This window comes from Myotis lucifugus, unplaced genomic scaffold, assembly GCF_000147115.1.
Source record: "Myotis lucifugus unplaced genomic scaffold, Myoluc2.0 scaffold_14, whole genome shotgun sequence".
Classification (NCBI taxonomy): Eukaryota; Metazoa; Chordata; class Mammalia; order Chiroptera; family Vespertilionidae; genus Myotis; species Myotis lucifugus.
This window is the reverse complement of record NW_005871062.1, coordinates 3,497,429-3,516,241: the sequence shown is the minus strand read 5'-3', so window position 1 is coordinate 3,516,241 and position 18,813 is coordinate 3,497,429. Positions and strand designations below refer to the sequence as shown.

At 36.3% G+C, this 18,813-nt stretch overlaps 1 protein-coding gene and 1 non-coding gene across 2 annotated transcripts in view; both read right to left on the bottom strand.

Annotated features, from left to right (window-relative positions):
- Window positions 1-18,813, bottom strand: part of FGF12 (fibroblast growth factor 12) — a 244,207-nt gene that overhangs the window by 131,323 nt on the left and 94,071 nt on the right. The gene's annotated exons all lie outside the window — the stretch shown is intronic.
- LOC111825143 lies at window positions 6,995-7,127 on the bottom strand. The gene has a single exon (XR_002828264.1). It is a non-coding gene; the product is annotated as a small nucleolar RNA SNORA51 (small nucleolar RNA).

The following is an 18,813-nucleotide window of genomic DNA, read 5'->3' as shown; positions in this document are numbered from 1 at the left end:
TTTCAAATTCTGAAGCTCTTACTTCATTTCCTAACCCTCTTTAATAAAACTAAAATGTACAAGCACCTAATTATACTTCAATTTTTGGTGTTCATGCTGTGAACTACCTTTTGGGTCAGACCAACATAATTATTTTCATGGATGCCCTTAGTAATTAAAACTTCTTGCATGAAGTAAATGCAATACATCCTGTTGTGATAATATTTAAGATTCTGTACTATGTCAAGGTCATATTTTTTAGTGGAAATAACCAGAGACAATCAAGCAAACTCATTAACTAAGTGTGCTCACATACTATGACAATAAATGTCTGAGTATCTACTATGTGCTGGACATACAATAATGAGAACCACCTGGTGCCTGTCCCTGGGGAAATCACAGCTTAGGAGAGATGGGTATATCTTCCATTAAACAAAAACATATCCTATTCACTGATATAAGCACAGAATGGCTGATTTAGAGAGAAGAAGCCATTTACTCTGCTAACACAAGTGAAGATTTCAAAAGGGAGGTGATAATTTAATCAAATCTGGAAGTAAGGATGCTTTGGTTACCATACGAACTTTTTAAAATTTTATCTTTATTGTTGAAAGTATTAAAGATGTCCCCTTTCTCATCCCATTGACTCCCTCTAGCCCAGGCCTTCACTGCACTATTTTCTGTGTCCACGGGTTATGCATCTGTGCATATAAGTTCATTGATTACAATATGAACTTGATGCTGAAGAGAAGAGGATTAATCTCAATGCTCCCACCAGTATGTAATCAAATATCTGGCTGGGTTTTCTATCATATGTGCTGCTGGTACTATTAAATAGAACCGAACTTTATGATGGATTATTAAAATTCTTTTTATTTTCTCTCCAATATGTTAGCTGCCCTAAGGTTCTTGGCAAATCATAAAACACTGCAAGTCAAATGTGCATTAACAGTAGAATCTGGTTGAAAGACCTCTTTCCAGTTAACATGGTGATCATTATGATATTACCAAGTTATGGAGAATTAAAACACCCAGAAATCTGTTCTCTTTTTAATCTATAGTCTGGTTGAATTGATAGCTTTCTGGAACCATAAGCAGACTTTTGGTTGTTCTAGGCATGCATCCTAATGTAGAATAAAGAGGTTTCCATCAAAGAATTTTTAAGCAGTCTTCAAAAAAGTACATATGAGAATATGGGCTGAACATATTCATAAAGCCAATAAAATAATTTTATTAATTATAAAAAATTATATTTTAAAACACTAAGGATATTTTATTGTTATTTTGAGCATGCTACTGAGATTGATGTTTTATCTAACTGTCTTCATTTTGTCAGGAAATAACCAAATAATACAATTGTTCCATGAGAGCAGAGTAGGGTTTTGGCTACTCATGGGGAACTCTCAGGCATTAAACTTCTGCTGCTGAGCCATGACACACACACACACACACCTGTCATGTATAGAAGTGTCACTGCTTACTGCAGAGACCTAAACCTCACAGCCTGTTAGTCAGCACTGTTGTGTAAAACATCATCATCCATCCTAGAGTTTCACAACATTTTTTTTTTAAATTTACATTCTACCCAATTCTAAATATGAGACAATCTACATAAAAATAACACTAAATAGAAAATTAATGGTCAAACATATATAGAATTTTCTGAGTAACCCAGAAGGAATTAGAAACTCCTAGATCTAATATTTGTAAAAATCGAATATTTTCTATACTAGACTACTTCCTCCAAATACTGCCAAGCACCTATCTGTTTCTCTTGGCTTAACGTTCAAGGTCTAGATAGAATGAAATAGCCTGTCATGAAAATTTAAACCTTCTTTTATTTCCTCTTTCCATTAGCCTTACTCCCTTTACCCTCATCTGCACTGCACAATTCAGTACTGAATATATATTACCTCATTGCATTCTCTTTTTACATATTGCCTCTCCAAATAAAATGGGGAGGAACTCTGTCTTATATTTTCTTTGTACCACCATGATGCTTAACACAATGCTAAGCATATAGCTTTTTTCAAAGTTGCGCAGAATTTAACAGTCCATAAAGTTTAGCTTATTGTTTTAATGTGTTTAGTTATCTGGTCTGTTGCATCAAAGAAGATTAGAAGCAGCAACCACAAAAAATAAGGCTCTGAAAACTAACACAAGTAAGATAGCTTACATGGGAAAAGCCAGCCAAAGCCATAAAACCACTAACCCCAGAATAGAGCAGAGTCATCGAGGGGAGGAGCAAATGAAAGTAAATCTTAAATGCCTCTGAGAATGTAATTTAAAAGAGTAAAGCATCCGTCTAGGTTTAAAGTTCAACAACTATTTGTTTAATACTAACTCTGTGCCAAGAATTATGTTAGAACCTGAGTTTACCAAGATTGACATGGCAGCTGAATCACCTGCTTTTGAGAAACTCACTACTAGTGAAAATAAATTATATTGCTTTCAAAACAAAGTAGTAAATGCTATACATAGATATAAACACCCCATAGAAGCACAAATAAGAGATAGTTCCTTAACTCAGCCCGAGCCAAAAAGAATTTCCTGGTGGCCTAGCTTTCCTTGATGACTACAGTTACTAAGAAAAAGTAAAGTTGTCAGTCACTGTGTGATAACATATTATTATCTCTAGAAATAAGTTAAGGTTTTAGATGGAACATCTTACCCAAACTGTTTCTGAATTTGGAGTGTTTATTAAAGGAATAACTTTAGACAGAGGTGACAAGTTTTCAAACAAAATGTGGGTACTGAAAAACAAGCCTATGAATTGCAATACTACTCTGTGTGACAATGATCTAGCATTCACAAAATAAGTAACAGAGAAAAATATTTCACAGCAAGGAAGCAGAGCAATTGATAGCAATAATGCAGATTGCACCTAGCTATCAAGAAATACTATCAAAGCTGCAGTACCTTACATAAACAATCTAGGTGTCATTTAAGAGGAACATGAAATCCCTTTCCTCCTGAGGGATTCTTAATCTTCTTTTTAAAATTAGATTTATGCCTATGATTAATTTTTTTAATATAGATGTTTTTATTGGTTTGAGAGAGAGAGAGAAAGGGAGAGGAAAAGATAGAAACACTGGCTGCCTCCTGCATGCCCCCTTCTGGAGATTGAACCTGAAACCCTGGCATGTGCCCTGACCAGGAATCCAATCAGTGACTTCTTGGTGCATGGGACAATGCTCAATCCACTGAGCCACACCAGTTGGGCTATGATTAAATTTTTTAAAGCTTCACTAAATTATAAGATGATCTTTTGTTATAGATGAAATCCAGGTCAAATTTATATTAAAAGCCCAATGATTTATGTCTTAATCAATAATTCTGCACTTTCAACTAGAAGCCTAAAAGTTCATCCATGGCCATCCTATTTCTTGAATCATCAAATACAAAGTATTCATAATTAGAATTCTGGTTATGATAGGTACACTCAAACAAGTAGAGCTAAAATCAGCCCTTTTAGCTTTTCATAGCAAAGTAGACAAATCTTCCTCATGAGTTTTCATGTATACCATGTTTTATATACTTTGCTTTATATCATGGTCAAGAACCACCCCATTATCAGAGTGCCCTTGCTGTCCTAGCCAAAATTCAAATTATTCAGCAATACTCAAGCCTATTAGTACCTCAAAATCCCTGCAAGAAACTAGGTGACATTCAGAGAAAACACTGATAATCATTCAGAAAACTGAACGTTACATTTAAAATGTTTTTTTTCTTTTTTTCTTTATTGATTAAGGTATTACATATGTGTCCTTATCCCCCCATTTCCTCCCACTCATGCACTCACTCCCCTGGTGTATGTGTCCATTGGTTAGGATTATATGCATGCATACAAGTCCTCACTGTTCTCAAAACTGCCTGGTACTGGCACAAGAACAGACATATAGACCAATGGAATAGAAAAGAGAACCCAGAAATCTACCCAAACCACTATGCTCAATTAATATTTGACAAAGGAGACAAGAACATACAATGGAGTCAAGACAATCCCTTCAATAAATGGTGTTGGGAAAATTGGACAGATGCATGCAAAAAAAAAAAATGAAACTAGACCACCAACTTACACCATACACAAAAATAAACTAAAAATGGAAAAGGACTTAAACCTAAGATGGGAAACCATAAAAATATTAGAGGAATCCACAGGCAGCAAAATCTCAGACATATGCCGAAGCAATATCTTCACCGATACAGCTTCTAGGGCAATGGAAACTAAAGAGAAAATAAACAAATGGGACTACATTTAAAATGTTTTGATCAGCCTACATAGAAATAGATTTTAAGATCATTTATTCATTCATTCAACAATCATTGATTTTACACCTATTGTGCCAAACCTACTCTATGTGCTGGGATGCAGGAGCAAAAAATATAGACAAAGTCCTAGGTTTCATGAAGCTTGTATTCTACTAGAATGGTCAACCAATACCTAGATAAAAATACAAATGATTTCAGATAGTGACAAGTACTATAAAGAACACTTAAAGTACTAAAGAACTGGTGAATAGGAGAGGCAATACAGGACAGTACCACTTGGCTTTTGTGTCAAAAGAAAGGTAAGAATAACAAGAGGGAGCAGCCATTGGAACATATGGGGAAAAACGTCCCAAGTAGAGAATTCAAACAAGCAGATACAAAGACCATTTAAACTCAAAGTGTATGAGGAACAAGTTAGGGTCTTGCTGGATACTGCAGAGACCTGAGTCTAGCCTGCAGAAGAAAAGAACAGAGTCTAAAGTGGGGTTGTTGACTCTACCTCTTATTAATTGCATTACATGAGAGAGTTAACCACTTTAAAACCTCTGTGTACTCACTAAAAATTGGGGTGATAAAATCTAATTTGTAAGTTTGTGATCAATATTAATTAGTGTAAACAAAGCACTTGACACATATCAGGTGCTCAATAAATATTAGTTCATTCTTTATGAGGGGAAGAAGTAGAATTTACATGGTAGAGATTAAAAGTTATATTAGATCCAATTACAACTTATTTCATAATATAGTTGACTAAGCCTCATTAAACTTTCCAATAACACTGAAAAATAGGTTTTATCACCTTTCCATTACAGAGGAGAAAACTGACGCTCAAAGAGATCAACTGAAAATTGCAAAATGACTCTGTCTAAGAGCTTGAGCTTAGACTCAGGTCTTCTAACACCTCATTCCAAGACCTTTGGCAACACTACACTGCCTATTAATTATATCTCTATGGTCAAATAACATATCAATATGGCTTTAGATAAAGGGGTAACAGCTTCTCATAAAATAATGACTGAGAGGAAAGTTGTGGTAGTTACATCTGTTTGTAGAGGACAACTCTTAGGTTCAATGTGATTAAGGGAAAGTTTTTTGAAGCTAGATAAGCTTGGCGCTGTGGCCTACAATTTATTAGTCATGCAACCCCAGATAAGTTTATTTACTCATCAGGAATTCAGCTTCTCATTTATCAATACTCATTTGGAGTTAATAAGAGTATTTATAGCACCAGAATGTGCTAATGATTGAATAAGATAATGCATTAAAACACCTAACATACTCCGTGGCATATAACAAGTGTTCAATAACTGGCAGATTTAATTATTAGAATATAACTTCTCATTTACTAAAAAATTTTACCTATTTACAACTGGTGATTTTTAAAAAAACAAAATATTTCATGTTGCTTTTCAGTACATCACCGAATCAGCTATAAAGTTATTTACATATATAGACTCGTAAATGAATCTATACATGTACTTACATTTTTGTGTGTCTATCATTCTATTTTTCTCTATGCTGCCATTAGCCCTTGCTTATTAAATAGCATTAAAATACCATCTCCCAGTTCACGGACTACATATTTTTATACGAATAAATGACTTTTTCTATTGTCATCTGGTGATTTCATGCCATTGACTAGGAGCTTTATTGGATATTAAAAGTATCTGAAAATATCTGGACATATGAAACTCTTACTTTATTAATTATCCTGTGGACATAAGAGTTTTAGAATCCTGTGGATGTTACTTTTTCTTTTAATTAGCACTATAGTCAGAGGAGTGTTCCAGGATATTATCCCACAGATATGACTTTTTCTTCAAATAAATACTCTGGAAAATATTGGCTTACTAATACAGATCAAAAGGTATATATTAATAGGTACATATATGAGAAACCTTTGGAAATAAGGGAAAATAAATACACAGAAATAAACTAGCCATGGAAATATACTTTTCCAAGTTTTAGGACAAAATATGAATATTATGTACCCCTTGACAATACACTCCTGAAGGAACAGACTGCAAATCTTAAGAGGAAAAAAAGTATTTCCCCAAAGTCCTCATAAAAGCAAAAGTGTGCTATGGTTGACAATATTTGTATCAAATTCGCATCAGAAATGTGTGTGTAAGCCAATTCAAAATACCATTTAAGTGGAAATAGGAAGGCAAGGGAATGTGATTTCATAGTCAAAGCCCAAAATATGTGCAGGCATATCCCACCAAAATATGAAAATGGCTAAAATTGACACCAAGTTTTAGTTATACCCATGCTAACTTTAAAACCATCACTGTCACTGCTCAGAATCAGAACTTTGTTCAGCATGACAAGAGTGACTTCCTAAAGGCTTACCTTGTTCAATAATGACCCAAATAGCTATTGGCAAATCATGAGTTTTCTTTTCAAATGTGTCGTAGCTTTGTGTTGGGCAGAGTATCAAGAATACCAACCACTATTCTTTCCAGTGTTCACAGGGCCGTCTGGCATCATACAGTCACAGACAGAAAACAATATGTTCTACCAAGTCATCATCTTTCTCTTCCAATTTTTGTGAAGGAAATAAATAACAGAGGGATATTAAAGAAAAAAAACCATGCTGTTCATCTATTCAAACATTATATATACAACTGACTTAATTGTCTAAGGTAGTGAGGTAAATATAGGGGAACTTTTTTATCTTCTTCTTTTTCTCTTTTTTCTCCTTTTTTTCCTGTTTCATCTTGTTTTGTTTTTTGGTTTTTTTCCATGTTTTCCCATTTACAACACAGATCTGTCAAAGGGCTTGGGCTGAGGTGTTTATGGTTGGGTGTACTCTGCCTTCTCTTTCTGTACAAGCAATGTAAGAACACAGCCTGTGGTAAGCACTGGGAGAGGCCCGGGGGAAATATTTTAAAGGTCTTACACAATTTTCTGGTTTTTAAAGTCAATCTCTCTATCTCTCTAACTGGCTCTCTCCATCTATCTAAAAACATATAGATGTATGTGTGTGTGTGTGTGTGTGTGTGTGTGTGTGTATCTATATATATAAAAGCCTAACAACCAGATGACAGGCCTGTAGCTATGATGCGTACTGACTACCAGGGGGCAGACGGTCAATGCTAGAGCTGCCCTCTGGTGGTCAGTGTGCTCCCACAGCAGGAGCGCAGCTCAGCTAACAGGCGCCAGACACTGGGCTCACAGCTGGCAAGCACAGCTGAGGCAGCTCAAGCCTCTCCAGTGGAACACACACACACACACACACACACATGCATGTATGCATGCACACACGCATTAGCTGAAAAACTGATTCTTAAAAAGTGCTTTTGGTCAAACTTTCAAAATTTCATTTATATTATTTCCATAGACAGATGAGGAGAGATAAAAGTGGGGGAGAGACATTTCATTTAAGTGGAACAAAGTTTTCTCTCGTTAATCTAATTCTGAGTCTATGTGATGCTTTCTAAAGGAAAAATAAAGGCAGGTTGTAGAAGAGGAAAAACACTTTCTCTTGGAAAATGAAAGAAAATTCTACAAAATTTTACTTGTGACAATGTTTGAACAGAAGAGAAAGTGAAGTGTTTAAGTGTCTAGGGCTTTGCAGGCCTCTCTGTACTGTTGAACTCTAACACAATTTAAAAGGGTTTTCTAAAATAAAATTTAACATATCTTTCTGTCACTGAATCCCCAGGTCTTCAATTGCAATTTGATTTAGAAGTAATTCTACTGGTTTGATTTGCCTCCAGTTTAAGATATTCTGTATTAGAAAGAAGTGCCAAATTCTATGAGATTTTTAAGAGAATAATTTAGTTGAGTAAAACTTTAGTAAACTGGACCTCTCAACAATGTAATACACTGAATTCCTATTCACAATTAAATAAAGACTTGGAGGTTTTTGCACCTTTCAAACCCTCTTTTTTTTCTGTAGAAGCTTTTGTAATATATGTTTAACATCCCCCTGCCTTTTTATTTCATTCAGGGTTGCTTTTCCTAGCTCTCACTCCTATTACTGCTGCCACTCTTACCTCTTTCTCCTTTTTTTAAATATGTAGCTTTCTTTCTCCTTAGACAAAGAAATAAGACAACTTAGGTTGGTAGAACTAAAGATTTCAGATCATATGAAAGCAGAATAATGATTTCAGGTCATATGAAAGTACAAGAAATTCCATAAAAAGATATTATGATTTCTCTTTTGAATTTTTAGAGTATTCTTCCTTTCTTTCTTTCTTTCTATCTTAATTTCTTTCTTTCTTTCTTTCTTTCTTTCTTTCTTTCTTTCTTTCTTTCTTTCTTTCCAACATATTTTAGTTAGGAGAGAGTAATGACTGGGTAGATAAATGTTTTTCAACTATTAAATAGAAGACTAAGCTAAGTAACAATAAGTAATCTTTCAAAATGGATAAGGGCAAGTGAGCGTTAATCAGATTGGGTAACTACTGCCAGATAAAATACTACATCTCTCCATGAATACATAATGTTTACCACCAAGAGGATTCCTTTGGGCACACAGAACAGGAAGTCATTGAATAACTTGATTTCTTGGGACATAGATCCTCAAAATATGGCCACAAGGCTCTATCATAAAATAACAGCAGTGGAATCTAACAGTTAAATATCCTACAAAGATTTGTGGTCTGTGTAGATGTAAGTATATTGTTTCTAGTGACACAAAATGATAGGGCTTTGAGACTCAGAATGATCCAAGGAAGGGTGGCATGAACCCTGCGCCTTGCTCCCTTGCTCTCTTGCCAGCTCTTATTTCCTCTCTCGGGCTTACCAAGGCAAACGTATCCAAGAAAACCTTGCCCAGAGCCTTCTGACAATGGCTTGGATCAGTGGCAGGACTAGAACTAGAAATCAGACTAGACCATCACTTTTTTTTAGGCCATCACTTTTGATTAACCATTGGCACTAACTGTATATTGAGCATCTCCCCAGATCTCCCCCAACTATAATCATCTATGACTCTACAGACTTTAGATGGCATTTTTCCTATAGAAGTCATTAACATACGTAAGATCTTGAAAAAAAAAAGTGGTATTATTTTTTAGTTAAAAAATTCAAAGACAGAATATCCAAATGTGTATGAGTCAGATTATGGACTACATTTCTTCCCTAGTTTTCTCTCCAATTACGAGCAGCGAATATCATCATAGCAGGACACTATTGATTATATACTAATGAAGTGTGTTAACAAAAAACTACAGCAAAATATACCAACTGAAATGGTTGTTTGATGGAATATCTTTAAATGTGAATTTAGATTTGCTCTTTAATAATAGCCAGTTTAATATCAAATCAAATCATTTCTTTCCTCAAAGTATTTGCTAAAATCAAGACTATGTACAGCAACTGTTTTTATCACAAATATCCCTATATTTGACAGCCATTCCAATACAGGTCTGGTTTATAAAAACACTGCAATACAGATGTTTTATTCTATTTTAAACCAAACCTTAAAAAATTGTCATGATTTAAAAAGAAAACTAATCTCAAAACATGAGATTAATATTTATTTATTTTTAGTTTAATAGATTCTTTAGTTCTTTATAAAGAACGTTAGTATGCCTTCAAATATAGCACACACAAATATTCTATAACTTTGTATAAAGCTTCTATAATCCCTTAAAAAACTGATGCAAATTTGATGCATTCAAATTTGAAAATAAAATAAAAAATTGTTAAAGTCCAAACCTTACATTTCAGAAAAGAAACCTGATGGAGATTTGAAGTGGTACAGTCTAATCCTCTTATCTCATTTTCACTGATATCATTATCCTTGAACAGTGTTTAGCCCCAACCAGGGAACACAGGCTTACATACAGGTTTACAGATAGCATAAAATCCAGGTAATCAGCAGAATGGCCCAAAATGAGATAGCTTAACTTCTTCCAAACTGCTTGGTGCACATTTAATTATCTAGGCTTCTGTTGAGCACAGCAAAGATATTACTAATCTTTTACTATCCCTTCTACCAGCACATGCTATGAAGTACAGTTAAAGTATTAAACTCAATGTACATTCAGGTATGCCTGCTTAAAAAAAAAAGAAAAAGAAACCTAATTGGCTAGAATTCTCCTGCAATCTGAAGGATAGTCCACAAACAGTAATATTGCATTCACTTTCCTAAAAATATCCGGTAAAACAATTTTTTTTTAAAAAAAGCAAAATTTTGGGTTGCTTCACTGGTTCAAATGCAATATTCTATGAAGAGGGAAGAGAAAAGTGTGCTCTTTGGTAATTGAAACTCAAAGACCACTTACCACGTTCTTCACTGCAGATTCCTTGACTGGCAGCACAGGGAGCAATGCAATATAATTATTTTTAATTGCCAATTCACATATCTAAATAAAAGAATGCCCAGAGGTACTATTCTACAGCAGGAGTTTAATACAACAACGCAGGCTTTAGCAAAAGGGAGCTTTTGTCAATATTTCACTGGCACATCACCCACAATATAACAACACCACTTAGAAATTATATAGGTCTTTCATTTGCGAAGTGCTTTACAGTAATTAATCCTCAATTACTGATCCAAAATGTCATTTATTGGGGGGAAGAGAAGTAGATTATAAAACAGAGGATTTCAAGCAAGAAATGGTTTGGATGAGGCCATAGAGGAGTCATTCTTCTGAGGCTGAAATAGAATCTCAGGCATGCCCCACATCAGCAGTGCTCTTTGGACATGATTCACGTCTAATATTTCTTAGGCACTGATAGCAGTCTCACACTGTTTTCTTTATGCCCACTAGATTTCTCAAAAGTTCATTTCTTTACTTTGAGTGTTACATTTTTAAAAGCCACGGATTTTTCCATACAGTCTCAAAAGTAAAAGCATCCATATATTACTGGCTACCTATTCTTTCACACCAAGAGGACATTTATAAGTGTTATTATAACTTAGACCAGTGATTTTTAACCTTCTTCATCTCATGGCACACATACACTAATTACTAAAATTCTGCAGCACACCAAAACATGTATTTTTTGCAAACCTAAAATGGGTATAATTTTTATTCACTGGACAGCTATTGTGGTGTTTGCTGTTGTAATTTTTTTTTATTTTACAACCTAATAAAATAAAAGTCAGTGTCCCCAACTAAGTAGTCAGGTATTGCATGTTTTAAAATATTTTGTGGCACACCAGTTGAAAATCGCTGACTTAGACCATCAGTACAGTGGCAACAGATACAAATGCACCATGGTATATATATCCCCAAGACAGAAAACAGTGTATAGCATGGTTGCCTAGGAGTCATTCCAAAAGTTTTATTGGCTAAAGAACTAATATTCTTTCAGCTTCACTCACTTGTTTGTTCATACATTCATTACTCAACCATTATTGAGCACTGCTATTTGTGAGGTACTGAAATAGATGATTTAGAAAAATAAAAAAGAAAAAGAAAAAAATCTCTCACTTGATCTCATGGAGTGCATAATCAACCAGAGACCGACAGGTACAATGAAACTGATTAAACAATTGAGGTTTGGTAGTTATAATAGAATGAACAAATATTTGTATTTGCTGACATTCAGAACAATGCTCCAGAAGCATTTTGGATGAGAAAGGTTCTGATAGGCAGAAGAAATTGGGGAAGTTTATTGACGACTAAGGGAAGGTCGATTGTAGAAACAGCTTTCCTGTTCCCACCAATCTGAGGAAAGTTGTAGCTCAAATAATATCGTTTTTTACTACATCCTGTAAATTTAAACGGGAGTCATGTTGCTGAGAAATTCTGAATGAGAATGGCTTGTGATTATCATACAAATTGGTTCTATGTAAATGTGTGCTTCAATAGTGCTTGAGGATACAGCATATTCTTTCATTTGCTTTAAATATTCCTAAGGTGGTTTCCCCTCTAATGGTATATTATAAAAAAAATAAGTGAAGGACACCATAATTACTTATATGGAAACATGGCAAGGGGTCTGCAGGAATTCTTCAAATACACAGTGTAGATAAATTTTGCTCTGGGAATTATGCAGGACATGGCATAGTTCCTAAAATGAAGTTTTTAACAGTGCTGACACATTGTGCTCAACAAATGCTTATAAAATTAAGCATTCCCTGATAAGTTCACAATCTGAAGAGAGTAGGGGTGACTTCGGACAATGAAAATGACTGGGATGCCCAATGCAGTTAAATAGTGCCCTTTGTACAATATGCAAGGCACAAATAACTGAGTTAGTATTTGAACTTGACTCTTTCAGCTCCAAGACTAAGGTTCTTTCCAATGTGCCCCAGATGCATTAATTCTATTGATTATTTCCTTACTTGGAGGGGGGGGTGTCTTAATTTCAGTATTGGAATCACAAAGATGTTCTTTATTTTTTTCCATGCACTCACTCATTGTCCCACTGGGGCCTATATTTTTTTATAGTTGGTATTCATCTCACAAAAGCCAATGGAAACTTCAGCAAAGCCTAGGGGAGCCCAGGCAATCTTCTCTGTCACCCCAGGACTGGATTAGGAAGGCACCAGTAACACTACCATTAGCACCTGCAGACTGAGTGTTCTGGGTTGGAAAATCTTAAGTCCTCTGTTGCATGGCAGCTTTCTTCCCAGCATTCGCCACCAGTGGTACTTATGTAATTACTAGAGGCCCAGTGCACAAAAATTTGGGCACTGGATGGGGAGGGGGTCCCTCAGCCTAGCCTGCCCCCTCTCACAGTCCGGGAGCCCTCAGGGGATGTCCTACTGATGGCTTAGGCCCGCTCCTTGCAGGGAGCGGGCCTAAGCCATAGTCTGGCCTCCCTCTGTGGGAGGTAACTGGGCTGATCAGGGAAAGAAGCTGCTTCCATCACCCCACTGCTGCTGCTGCTGCCGCCTCTGGCCTCCCTCTGCTGGAGGCGACCAGGCTGATCAGGGGAAGGCGCCACCCCCATCACCCCCGCTGCTGCTGACACTGCCAGCCCTCCTCGACCCTCACAGCTGCTGTGGCTTTGTCTGGAAGACATCCGGTCTGTCCAGTCTACTTAGAATATTACCCTTTTATTAGTATAGATAATGATCCACTTTAAATGTCAATAAATACAGGGTAACCAACTTTAGAACCAAATTGGATATCTGCTGAAACTAACAGAAACTCATTGAGGCTAACTATTCAAGTCTATTTAAAGTTTAACAAAAGAGTTGTTTGGAAGGTTACCTAACAGGTTACCTCAATTTTTAGCTTAAACCTAGAGGCTCAAAAAGGTTAGAACAACATCACAATCCTGGCCAACCATATACCCACCTTCCACCTGTGCTTGAGATTAGAGCCTGGGGGTGGGTAGAAGGCAATTTGGGTCAAACCAGGTCTTTTCTAGGGGCATTCAAGAGAAGTGAGAATTGAAGATTACACAATATGTGCTCAATAAAATTATATTACAGTATAATCAGATTCCTTTTAAATATTTTTTCTATTTTATACAAAAAAACCCACTTTAATCTGAAAAGGGAATCCACAGGCTTCACAAAACAGCAAAGATGGTCCACAGCATAAAAAAAAAGTGAAGAATCCTTAAACATTATTCAGAAGTTAGTTAACATGAGAGCATGCCAAATGCACTAGGCAGAGAGATGAGAAAAGTCACTGTCCATAAGAAAAATAAGGTGAGGTATTAAAATTACAAAGAAATAGGGTTCTAAATTTTTACTGTGAACAAACCTAAGGGAAATAATGGTGTTTGTGATATCAGGAAGGGGCAGGTTAGAACTAAGCAAAGATAAGGTAATTCCTAGGTAGGGATTAGAATCCTTCCAGGACAAGCCTCAAGGAAGTACTGTATAGTAAATGCTCTTCTTATCTTGCAGGTAGAGTCTTAAAGGAACAGAGTCCTGCTAAAAAGTCTCTAGGCAAAGTTAGACAAGAGCTAAAAATAAGTGCTTCATTCATTCATCCACAAAATAAAATTTTATTGAGCACCTACTATGTATTAGGTACAATGTGCTTGTGATGGATATCTAATGGTGTAAAAGACTACAAATGATCTCTTTGGATCTTATAGTCTAATTGGAGGGACAGACATTAACTGAATAAGCACACAAAAATTAAACATTAAAAATAATGATACATACTATGGAGGAAGAGAGTACTAAGGCAAGAGGGCATTATATAACCGGGTAGGGAGTGAAACTTAAGCTGTAAGATGAGCAGGAATGGGCTGGGCAGAGTGGAGGGAGTGGTGTTCCAGGTAAGGCAAAGAGTAGATTGGAAGAGAAATAGGCTAGTGCCTCTGACTCTTTTAAATTACACTTTTCTACCTAATGGAAAATTTGGGTACATGTTTCGTCTTGAGAAGAAAGAAAGAGTAAAGGAGTAGAAAGCAGCTAAGAAGGGGAGCAAGGGAAGAAATAAGGATGAAGAAGCAAAATTGTGCTTCCCAATCCTTGTATTGGAGACTGGGCAAACTCTTCTCTTTTAGCCTCCAAAGCAGAGCTAATTTTTCTCTTTCATACCCTTTGTAATAAAGAAAATGGGAGGATGTGATGAAGAGAATAAGAGAAACCCTATTTCATTTCAATAATGACTGAGAGCACAACATGGACAACTTGGAAAGTGCTGTGGAGAACACAAAAGTAAGGAAAGCACACTTGTGTTACAGAACAGAACAAGTGTGTGAGAGAAAAACCATCTAAGACAGTGGTTCTCAACCTTCCTAATGCCGCGACCCTTTAATACAGTTCCTCATGTTGTGGTGACCCCCAATTTCATTGTTACAAATTGAACATAATTAAAGCATAGTGATTAATCACAAAAACAATATGTAATTATATATGTGTTTTCCGATGGTCTTAGGCGACCCCTGTGAAAGAGTCGTTCGACCCCCAAAGGGGTCGCGACCCACAGGTTGAGAACCGCTGATCTAAGAGAATGCTCATTAGGGAGCAAAGCACAGCTCAGCCACCAGCCCTAGTCTAGACTGTGGCCTCGGGCAGGGCAGGCTGCATCTCCTCGGGGCCTCCTTTGCTACATGTCACAGAGCATGTGGGCCAACTGACGCTCTGACATCTCTCCCAGGTTCAACAGACTGTGCTCCATTTCCCAGATTGGCATTAGAGAATGTTCCGACACCTCCCACCTCAGACTGTTGGTATGATTGGAAGCAGTTAATACATTTCAGAGATTAAAGGTATCAGTGTGACTTTGTTTTCCTTTTAAGTCTGGCTTTTGAGACCCTTGAATTCGAATTGAGCTGCGTGAAAATTGAGGAGAATGAGTCGTCATAATGTTCACTAAATACCTGGGGCTGGTGTTGAGGATTTAAGGAGTCGGTCAGCTAGGTTCAGGGACAGTACTAGGTGCTGAGAATTTAAACGTGCATAAATATGGTCTTTGAACCTTCAGACATTCAACAGCTTAGCAAAGGAAATGGCCAAGCAGGACATGGTGACTATAAAGAGAGTTTACTATTGGAATTTTCAAAATACGAATATAAAGGAAGCATTTGAAGACAAAAAATTGAGTGAATAAATGGCAGTGATAGAAGTAGGAGCATGAGGAAAGTTTTGCACAAGTCTTGCATTTGAGCCTGATCTTAATAAGCATAGAATAGTTAAGTAAGCAAGTGAAGAACACTCTAGCAGACAGATCATGATATGTATAGGCAAAAAGCAGAAGAATGAACATAATTCTTTTCCGTCCCCAGCATCTATTTCAGTCATGTTGCAGATAAACAGGATTTTAAACATGGGAAGCCATCCAAATTGAACAATTCTTATTCTTTCATCCAAATCCTAACGGGAACATTTTAAACTCCCTTTAGTAATTGCCAGAAACATGTTGTATACCCTTATTTAGAAGAAATAGCTCTTACTTCTTTTAATCAAACAATATATCGCTCTCCCACTAGAGCTGGAACCAAATTCTTCTGCATTTTAGATGTTAATTAGAATTTACTTATTATTTTGTAAGGTGCATGAATATGGTCTGTTAGCAACTAAACACATTTAAACAACAAAAAAGAAAAGAACAAAAATAGGCTTCATGAAAAGCAATGAAATGCATCCAAATCGGAGATTCTGTCAACCTAGTTGACAAAAACATTGACTTGAAGGATGTCCTTGCCACGTTAGGACATGGTCCTTCGCTAGCTGTCAACCTGGGCTCAGCTCCACTCAGAAGGGCCTGCCTTGCTGGCAGCTGCTGAGAGACAGTGACTCCTCCTAGCAACAGATGAAGTCGATGGAGAGCCAGCAGCACGGATTCTTGCCCTTAAGTTCAGTGATATCTCATTTGTCGGGCAACTCCAGGGAAGGATTGCATAATATATGAGATAATCGCCAAGAGACTGAAATTGACATTCCCAACCACCAGAAACTATTAGATTTTAGCCAATTTCATTGGAAAGTTGTCTAAAATGAAACATGTCTATTTGGTTTAAATTATGCACAGACATCAGAGTGCAGCGGACTATACTTAGGTTTTGGAGTAAGTAGACTTGAAGTGAATATTAGTTTTGTCACTTAGTATCCATGTGTTTTCCTGGCCGTCATTATTTATCTCTTTAAAATGGGATAAATAGTCTGACCTAACATACCTTACAGAAATGCTGTGTAATTCATACATAATGGTGGATATCAAAGCCTTTGAAACTACCAAACACTACAGGAATAAATATCCAATGACTGTCTAATAGAAAAATCAGTGTAATATAGTTAATAGCTTAAATTCCCATATGGGTTACTTTGGGTAAGTCACTTCATCTTAATGTCCTCACTTGTCCAAGGAAGACAATGCTAGGACGTAATTTTGTAAGTTGCTGTAAAGAGTAAATGAATAAATTTATACAGTTCAAACCATTCAAATGTAGCAACCATTCAAAAAATAATCATTATGACCATTTTCTTCCTTCATTTACTAATGTGAGAACTTGAGGGGTTGTTAAATGGGATAGAGCTATTATTCCTACTAAATGGCCCCAAAGCAATGAGCTGCAAAACTCAAACACAGACTTCCAAGGTGTCTTGCACAGTAATCTCTCAACCCTCTACAGTTTCCTGACAAAAACGTGCATGCACGAGGTTTATCCTCAAGCTTTCTACATTCCCTATTAGATATTAATTATCCACTTTGCTTTCACTTGCCTCCTCCCCATGTAACCTCTCCATTATTCCCTGAAATTACTCCCCTCCTTTTCCACACATAAATACAAATATGGAGTTAGTCCTTGTCATGTTGGATTAAGCAGTCCTGCCAAGCACATAGCTCCTCATGAGTCTTTCTGAACAAGGCACCGGCTTCTTGCGAGTAATTTGCTCTCCTGCATAGGAAGGAGAAGACGGGGGTTTTGATTAAGGGGCCTACAATAGTCAGTTTCTCATGTCATAGCTCCATTTATACATGATAAATTTTAATATTAAAAGGTGTGGAATATCACATATACCACAATTTATATGGTACAATAATATATAACCTTCTATACAGCTGAGAACAGGTTACAACGGCCTGTATTTTCCTGGACTCAAATCCGTAGGACTTATTGATAGAAACTACATTTCCAGGCCTACTTTTTAAAATATCTTCTCCATTCCATAACCCAGTATTCCAGTTTGAAACCTGCTTATTCCACACTTAGAACTTTGTCAGGTTCCACCCTGGATACCTTGATTGTTGTAGAGCCCTCCTACCCTGCTGGACTAGAAGCTCCACTAAGAGCATAGCTTTATATCCTTCCTTATATTACAAGCTGAGCTCACTTTGTACTTAGTGCATGCTCAATAAAGGTCTATTAAATAAATAAATACTAAAAAAATGAAAGAAAGAGAGGGTTGGAGGGATGAAAGAAAAACAAGAGAAATAAACAGAGAGATAAGAAGAAAGGAAGGAAAGGATGAAGAGAGGGGAGGAAGGAAGGATGGAAATGGAACGTATGCCACTTCTCGAGGCTTAGGATGGTAGGCACCACTACAGGTTACCAAAGAAAACAGGAAACTTAGTCTTAATTCTCATATAAACTTAAAAAGCTAAATATAAAAAAAATAGGCAGAGATACGATTCTTTTTTTTTCACTTTTCTTCCCAGAAATATAGGTTGAGTTGCCCTTTCTGTCTCCCACCCACTCCCTGAGCCAGACTCTCTATGCCAAGCTCCTACGCCTTCAAAGCACATTATTCACCCTTCCAGACACACACCCAAGCTAGTATCCTGGCCTCAAATGAAAAAGAAAAAAAAATAAGCAAAATTTTAAAATAGAAAACTTAAATACTGCAAGCAATGAAACATTCCTTTTATCATATACAGGAAAGTATGCTTAGGTATAAACTGTGTAAATCTTAGATCAGACACTGGTATTAGTGACTTCTATCACCTTTGAGTAAGTTATTATATTTATAATAAAGTGATAATTCACTGGTCTGATCAACCTCTCTGGAATTTTACATGAATCTAATGATATTACAAACATTAAAGTTTCTTGAACGTAAATTAAAAAAATGCATACAAAAAATGCACAGTCAGAAACATTTCCTGGATGCATGTATTTGTTTATATAATCTATATTACATGTTAGGAGAAAAAAATAAGTTGGGAAATCCTGTACAAATTCATCTGTCATACAAGCCCCAATCTTCTACAAGTCCCACCACCTCCATCAGGTATGTAT